Source organism: Barbus barbus, assembly GCF_936440315.1.
Source record: "Barbus barbus genome assembly, chromosome: 46".
Taxonomy (NCBI): Eukaryota; Metazoa; Chordata; class Actinopteri; order Cypriniformes; family Cyprinidae; genus Barbus; species Barbus barbus.
This window is the reverse complement of record NC_136724.1, coordinates 24,778,892-24,787,814: the sequence shown is the minus strand read 5'-3', so window position 1 is coordinate 24,787,814 and position 8,923 is coordinate 24,778,892. Positions and strand designations below refer to the sequence as shown.

At 39.2% G+C, this 8,923-nt stretch overlaps 1 protein-coding gene across 1 annotated transcript in view; it reads right to left on the bottom strand.

Moving 5' to 3' along the window:
* Positions 1 to 8,923, bottom strand: part of epb41l3a (erythrocyte membrane protein band 4.1-like 3a) — a gene marked incomplete at its 5' end in the record, with an annotated part of 59,248 nt that extends 50,325 nt beyond the window's left edge. The window contains one exon of the mRNA XM_079409604.1: positions 8,785 to 8,923. The remainder of the gene's footprint in view (positions 1 to 8,784) is intronic.

The following is an 8,923-nucleotide window of genomic DNA, read 5'->3' as shown; positions in this document are numbered from 1 at the left end:
CATTACTCCAGTCTTCAGTGTCACATGATCTTCAGAAATCATAATAATATACTGATTTACTGATCAACAAACATTTCTCATTATTATCAATGTTGAACACAGTTGTGCTGCACAATATTTTGTGGAACCCATGAAAGATTTTATTTTTCAGGATTCACAGATGAAGAGAAAGTTCAAAGCATTTATTTGAAATAGAAAACTTTTATAACATTAGAAATGATTTTACTGGCACTTTTGATCAATTTAATGCATCCTTGATTAATAAAAGTGTTTATTTCTTTGAAAAGATATATCTGACGGACCCCGAGCTTCTGGTCATTAGTGTTGGTTGATATAACGAGCGGTAAGTGTGCTGCTGTGAGATCAGGGAAGAAACGAGGAAATAGTTTGATGGAGGCTTTTATTGTCCAGAATCAGCATAAAACACTGCTCCATTACAACAGAAGAGTGATGAGCCGACTGTGAGCGAGAGACACAGACTGACAGAGAGAGAGAGAGAGAGATTCATAGCCTCTACTAATGCACATTGAGAAACGAGCCATCACATTTAGGAAACACCTAAACATCAGATGTGATTTCAGTGGATTACTGACAGGCTGTAATCTGTGTCTCTAAGCGCTCGTGTCGTGTGTCCAGTGTAACACGGAGTGTATAGTGTGTGTGTGTGTGTGTGTGTGTGTGTTCACGTGTGGAGAGCAGACGTGTGTTTCTGATCAGAGGATGATTGAGATGAGCAGAAACAGCTCTGATAGTTCAGATTACAGCAGCTTCTTTCATTTGCTCTGATTCATTCACTGTAAACGTCCATTACCATCATGCACGCTGCATTAGTGTAGAGTCCTGATAGTCTGAATACAAACACACAGACGCACGGCATTCTGGGTACTGATGGGGTCACACACACACACACTCATTATTCTCTGTGAGAGCAGATGAGCTCAGCTGCACACACGTCTCTGGAGGAAAGCGGAGGTCTGGAGTTCACAGCAGGCTGTTTTATCCTCAATTATTCAGACGGGACGACACAAACCTGACCAAAAACACAGAGACACGAACAGAAGTCGCTCCTCTTTACCTCATTCTGCTCACACTCATGACCCAATCACTCGCTGAATATATTCAGATCATAAGAACTGCGCTTTCACTAATCTGTGCCAAAAAAAAGCATTAATAATAGCATTAATAGTCTAGCATTAATAATAATAATGACATCAATAAAGCTTGAAAATCAGAAACAAAACACTCTGTTGATGAAGGTTTATTGAAACATCAGCATGACCAAAACTTTTAAAAGTTAAACATTTTTTAAAGGATTTATTTCTAATTTCGGTAACACTTTTATACATTTATAAATTAGTGCTGGACAATGATGAATCACATCCAAAATAAAAACATTTTGTATACATAATATGTGTGTGTGTACAGTGTATATTTGTATGTATTTTGTATGTATATATAAATACACACACATGCATATATATAAGAAAAATGTTGTTTATATATTAAATGCATTTATATATAATATATATTATATGAATATATATACATTTAAATACATGTAAATATTTTCAAAATATATACTGTATGTGTGTGTCTTTATATATACAAATAATAAATATACACAGTACACACACATTTATTTTCTAAACAAAAACTTTTATTTTGGATGCGATTAATCCCTAATAATCGTTGCACAGCACTGATACAAATATATAAAAAATATAATAAAATCTGAAAAACTAAAATGAATACAAATATAAATCTTAATTGTTTTAAATCAATTTTATTTGTTTTAAATCATGTTTTATTCTTTGCTTTTATTGTTGTTTTTACATGCCTGGAGGACATCTCGGCATGGATGAAAGAACATCACCTACAGCTCAACCTGATAAAGACAGAGCTTCTTGTCTTCCCTGCCACTCCGACTCTACAGCATGACTTCACGATTCAGTTCGGCTCATCAATGATTACCCCATCAACTTCGGTCAGAAATCTTGGTGTAATCTTTGATGACCAGCTGACCTTCAAAGAGCCCATTGCAAAGACTGCTCGATCCTGCAGGTTTGCGCTACACAACATCAGAAAGATCAGGCCCTTTCTGACAGAGCATGCTGCGCAACTTCTTGTCCAGGCCCTTGTTGTTTCTAGGCTGGACTACTGCAATGCTCTTCTGGCTGGTCTGCCATCAAACACAATCAAACCTCTACAAATGATTCAGAATGCAGCGGCACGACTGATCTTCAACGAGCCCAAAAGAGCGCATGTTACACCTCTCTTCATCTCCTTGCACTGGCTACCAGTGGCAGCTCGCATCCAGTTCAAGACACTGATGCTTGCGTACAGAACTACCACAGGCTCAGCACCCTCCTACTTCCACTCACTATTACGAACCTACATCCCCTCCAGAAGTCTGAGATCTGCTAGTGAGCGACGCCTTGTGGTACCATCACAGAGAGGCTCAAAATCCCTCTCCAGAACATTCTCGTTCACCATTCCTGGCTGGTGGAATAATCTTCCCACCCCTATCCGGAACGCCGGATCCCTGGCAATCTTCAAGCAACAACTGAAAACTCATCTCTTTCGGCAGTACTTGACTTCATCCTAAACTCAAAAAAAAACAAAAACCTTTCCCTCTATCTTTCTCTCCCTCCCTTACTAGCTTGTACTTATTTGAACAATGACTGAGACTTGGTGTTACAGCACTTCCTCTGTCTGACTGCCTCTTCAAGATTAATCGCTTCTTGTATTCCCCAATTGTAAGTCTCTTTGGATAAAAGCATCTGCCAAATTACTAAATGTAAATGTAAATGATTTTATTTCTTCTGCATATATTGTGACCATTTTATGATTATTTATAAAAAAAAAATATGTAAAGCACTTTGAATTTCCATGTGTATGAAATGTGCTAAATAAATAAACATGCCTTGACTAATTTCTCATGTTTACAGTATTAATATTATTCAGCTCTGTGCATCACAATCTGTGTTGTTTGCACACAAGCAAATAGGAAAACAACAAAAAAGATATATCATTTGGTCCAGATGCATGATTGATGATTTTGACTGGATTCAGTATTTAATGATAATGAAACCAGAAAACTTCAAAGTATACCGGAGTGTTATTTTAGTAACACTTAGATACTGTTATAGTTTTGTAATCTTGTTTTGTGTTTTTGTGTTTAGTAGGTTTTTTTAAATTACACGTATGTCTATATAATTTCATTCATTTTTATTTCAGTTTTAGATATTTTAGTTCATCAAATTAAACTAAATTAAAATGAAAAGTGTTGCTTTGGTTAATGTTTATTTTATTTCAAGTAACACAACTGTTTTTAATTTTAGTTTTAGGTTTTTAACTATTACAGCCCTGTTACACGGGAGTCTCAAGATCAAATTCTCGAATATATTTATTAATTATGAGTTTAACTGACGTCAAAATGTGTGTCATAAATGTGTGCAGTTTCACAGTGATGATCGGAAACAAGAGTTTGTGTGTGTTTGACAGTAATGACTGTCGTTCTGCCCACAGAGACGCTTGATTACAAACGATCTGACACAGAGTAATCAGCAAACCACAGCGAGGAACCGCTAAACAACCCACACACTTCACCAACACTAACCTTCTCCTGGTGATATCTGTCAGACCCATGTCATTATACAAATTTGTGTCCTCATATGTCACAAAACACACACACACACACACACACACACACACACACACACACACACACACACACATGTTGGGTTTCCATGTTTTATGGGGACATCCCATAGGCGCAATGGTTTTTATACTGTACAATCTGTATGTGCTATTGCCCTACACCAACCCTACACCTAAACTTAGCCCTCACAGGAAACATGCTGCATTTTTAGATTTTCAAAAAACTTTATGCTGTATGATTTATAAGCTTGTTTCCTCATGGGGACCAAAAAATGTCCCCACAAGATTCAGATTTACTGGTATTACTATCCTTGTGGGGACATTTGGTCCCCAGGACGTGATGAATACCAGGTGCACACACATACACACACACACACACTCACACACACACACACACCACACACACACACCACACACAACACTCATGTTTGTTTTTGTGAAAAGTGGGTTCATCCCATAGGCGTAATGGTTTTTATACTGAACAAACTGTGTGTGCTATTGCCCTACACCAACCCTACACCTAAACTTAGCCCTCACAGGAGACTGCATTTCTACTTTCCCCCAAAAAACCTCACTCTGTATGATTTATAAGTGTTTTGAAAAGTGGGGACATGAGGCAATGTCCTGAAAAGTCACCTTCACCTTGAAATACCTGTCATACCCGTGTCATTATACACATTTATGTCCTCTTTGGCACAAAAATCCACACACACACACACACACACACACACAAAGACACACACACACACACACACACAGAATCACAAACACATACACACGCACACACACACGTCTGCCCTTGCGTAATGTAGTTGTGTAGAGTTTATGTTTAGCTTTACTCTCAGTGTCATTTAAAGAGCTTCTCCTCGTGTTCTCTTTTATGGAACCGACGAGACGAGAGGCGAGCGGATCCATTTGCAAGGCTTTTATTCAGGGACGTGGTCACAAAACAAGCAAGGTTCATGCAATGGCAAACAGGAACAACACAGGCAAGACAAAGAGTAATCCTAGGGCAAGCGTGGGTATAATCCAGGTACACGAGCAATAGTCCAAGAGAGGTGCAAACAGAGTCCGAACGGCAAGGCAAAGGGTTAATCCAGGAAACACGGGCAAGGCAAGACTATGACAACTAAGTGGGCTCCGTAGAGTAGCTATCGCTAGGAGAGTGATATACGCTATACAATACTCGGCGATCTGACTGAGGGAGTCCATGGTTTAGGTAAGGCGTGTGATGGGAATCAGCTGTGTGATTAGTGCAATCAGCTGTGTGTGTGTCGTCAGTGCAATGGATGATGGGAATTGTAGTCCGGGGGTGATGTGCAACAGTTAGTGTAGTACAAGAGTCAATGTGGTGAGCGAGTGACCTCTGATGGTGAGTGAACGGAAGTTCATAGACCGAATTTGTGACATTCAGTGTGTTATTAATGAGAGTCTCCTCACTGAGTGTGATGTGTGATGACAGGACACACACACACACACACACACACTTCATGGCTCTGACTGTAATTGAACACTCACAACCGAAGCGCTAAACACCAGCGTGAGACCATGAGAGCAATCAGACACAACCGAAACAAAGCTCAACATCACAGAGTCCTGATAATTCCTGCAAATTCCTACATAATTTGTTACAAATTAGGTAGGAACAGTAATAGATTAATTTATGACAAGAGTGCACCTCAAAAATCTATTTTTTGTTGCTTTTTTCCCTCTCATGCTTTAGAAATCATCAGAAATTATATATCAAATGAAATCTTAAAACCTCAGAATTCATCCTGTGAAAACCATTTTGAAAAATTGGACATTGCATTACCATGGAAATAGTATTTCAAAATCATATTACAAAATGTATTTGTTCATGAATTATAGCAAGTTAGAGCACTTTCACATCTGGGAGTGACGGGGTTAACTAAAGCTTGTCAGACCTAGCAACAGTAACCGAGGGGGGCGGAGCTTAGAGGAGAGTCAGTTCAGCTGTATTCAGTCTGACATCAATCAAGTTCACTGTGGCTTTACAGTGTTTCTTGATTGCTAAAACACTATAACCAGGCTTTTGAACTAACATTTCAAAACCATAACGCCATTTTTCAAAAAGCACACCCATTTCCCTGAACTATAAACACTATCCCCTGCTTTAACACATGAGTCAGACTTGGTGAACTGTTCCTGCAAAACTCTACACACAAATCCCTACATTTCTCAGCGCTTACACCATGTGCCCATTTAGAAACACTAGCATTCAATATTGTTCACTCAAGTCTGCACAGTTTGAGCTCAATTAGCACACAATTACCCAAGAGGAAACACTAGGAGTCTAAACTGATCACACACCAGTCAGAACCTTCGATGGAGATGAAAGGGCCAAAGTCAGCTCTCAGTGTTTCTCAGAGGCTTTGGAGCATTTCTCAGATCAGAAATGAACTTCTCTAAACTACTTGTTCGACCTCCACATCATCGAGTCACTTGAGCACATTATAAAACGTTTCTCATTCTTTTGAAGAAGTTGTGATTGCTCTGGTACATTCATGCAACTGATTATGTTCATTTCTCTGTGGTTTCTTATATTATCATTTACTATTATCATGTTGCTCAAAATGTATTATAGTTCTGTGTGCTATAGTCTTATCACTCAAAACATCTGGTCATTAGTTTATTGTACAAGTCATTACAGTAAATGCAAAATGGTTGATCTAGTTGTCATAAACTTTCAAGCATATTTTCTGCACATTTTATAAATTTGCCATGAATTGTAATTTTTACCTTTCTAATTTGTATTTTCGCCTTTGTGCACATATTTATTTTTCTTTTCTATTTCACAATGATGTTGTAATGTGTGTGTTTTTTGTTTTTTATATATATTTGTTATTCTTTGGTCAGACCACTAGTAAAAGTGTAACTGTGAATCATATCCAGTCTTTTTCAATCAATATCCCACATACAGTAATGTGTACATTTATACTTTTGAAAGGAAATATGACATACAGTACATAAGCATCTCAGTACAGTAACTGTCATCCACACTGTTCCCATAGTTTACATCAGGTAACACTAACAGAGAGCAGTGTTATACTGACAACATCACCAAGTATCTTGCTTGTGAACAATGACACAAGGACATCAGGCATGCGAGAGGATTTCACCCCCGCTGCCCGGCCAGGGTCAATATAGCCCGTGATGCTGAAGAGGTTCTTTGGCCTGTTCCAGACCAAAGACGGGATACTGGGGCAGAAAAAATATTTTTGTTGTTGTTTGCATAATTTCAAGAAATGTGTTTAAGCAATGGAGAAAAACTGTAATATTATGTGCTGAATCAGTTTAATCAGGAACAGACATAAATTCATAAGCACTGACTGTAGACTCTGAAATCACAAACCTGTCCTATAAACACTCACTCCTGCTGGAGGAAGCTCAGATTCCTGTATAATTTATGCAATAAAGGCATCCAGAAGCTTCCATTGATCAGCATAATGGAGCTCTGGATGGCCTGCAATATAACAGGAGATCAATACTGATTATCTTTGCAGAGCTCGTGTTCTTGGCGCCGGAGTGGAAACCCAAAGAAAACAAGAAGTCATGAGGTGACAGACGGACAGTGAGAGACGAGTGATTCTGTTGTAATCGCTCAAGCGTTCGAGGCCTTTAATCCACAGCAGATCAGCAGATTAACGCAGACAGACAGAGAGGTTCAGATCAGGACACACAGATGTTTACACCGCAGCTGTCTGCGCATGTCTTCTGAACCAGCTAACAGGGAACCTCCACTAATGTTTGCTAAACGTTATATAAAGGTTAAGACAGAACGTTCTCAAAGTAATGTTTATGGAACGTTCTTATGTTAGTAATAGTTGATGTAACGTTGAGAGAAAAAGTTCTGAGATCAGCATTCTCGGAATTCTCAGGAACATTCTAGGAAACGTGTTTGTAACGTTTAAATAACATTATAATCACAACGAGAAAACTGAATATTAAAAACAAACATTCAAATACTGCTATATTCTGGGTGAAAAAGATATTAGAACGTTCTAAGAAACATTTTTGTAAACGTAAAAGTTCTAATCACAACAAGAAAACCTGACATTAAAAATAAACATTCTAATAACGTTATATTTTGCGTGAAAACAAAGTTAGTTGAAGCTGTAAGAAAGCATGGACATTTCAACGTTTCAGAAACAATGTTTCCACAACGTTTTGATAACCTAGACTGGTTAATCCAGGGACTTACTATCAGAAGGCGACGCGACTGAGATTTCTGTAGAATTCGTGATCTATATTTGGATGCAAACACAAGCAGTGCATGACTTTAGGCAGAATAAACCCATACACTCACCAGATTGAGGTCCATCCAGGAGTCCGTCATGATCACGGTCAGCCGGATCAGATTCAGAGTTTCAGAGGCCACAGAAAACAGAAACATTATTTAAAGTGTGTGTGTGTGTGTGTGTGATATATATGTATATGTGTGTGTGTGTGTGTGAGAGAGAGTAAGTGTGTGTGTGTGTGTGTGTGTGTATCTGTGTTAACGTGTGTGTGTGTGTGTGTGTGTGTGTATCTGTCTTAACGTGTGTGTGTGTGTGTGTGTGTGTGTGTGTGTGTGTGTGTGTGAGAGAGAGTGAGTGTGTGTGTGTGTGTCTGTGTTAACGTGTGTGTGTGTGTGTGTGTGTGTGTGTGTGTGTGTGTGTGTGAGAGAGAGAGAGAGAGAGTGAGTGTGTGTGTGTGTGTGTGTGTGAGAGAGAGAGAGAGTGAGTGTGTGTGTGTGTGTGTGTGTGTGTGTGCGTGTGAGCTCCGGGCTGGAATACTGTGCGCGTTCTGGAGGCCATCTGTGGCGTCGGGAGCGCGCACAACATTCCTGTCTAGAAGGAATCTGTCATTCAATATTCTCATGCATTCAGTTACAGATATAAATAACCATAAACACGCGCAGTCTGCAGAAGAGAGAGAAACCCAATCTCCTGAAGATACAGTAGAGAATAAAACAAGTAAACCCATGCACTACCGCGTTACTGAATGAGCTTTACAGCAGTGCGCGTGCAGAAGAGAACTGTCTGAATGAAGTAAACGATCAGAAACACACACAACAGCAAACACACTGCTGTGAAGATGCGATATTATTATTATCTCTCTCACCTCTGCTTTATGCACTTTGAGTCGTTGAGCTCCGCAGCGCGTCCTGATGCACTAATCCACAATAGATGAGGATGAGGATGAAGATGAAGACCGGACCCGTGATGAAGATGTTCAGCAGCAGCTCTGGAGCTCCGAACGC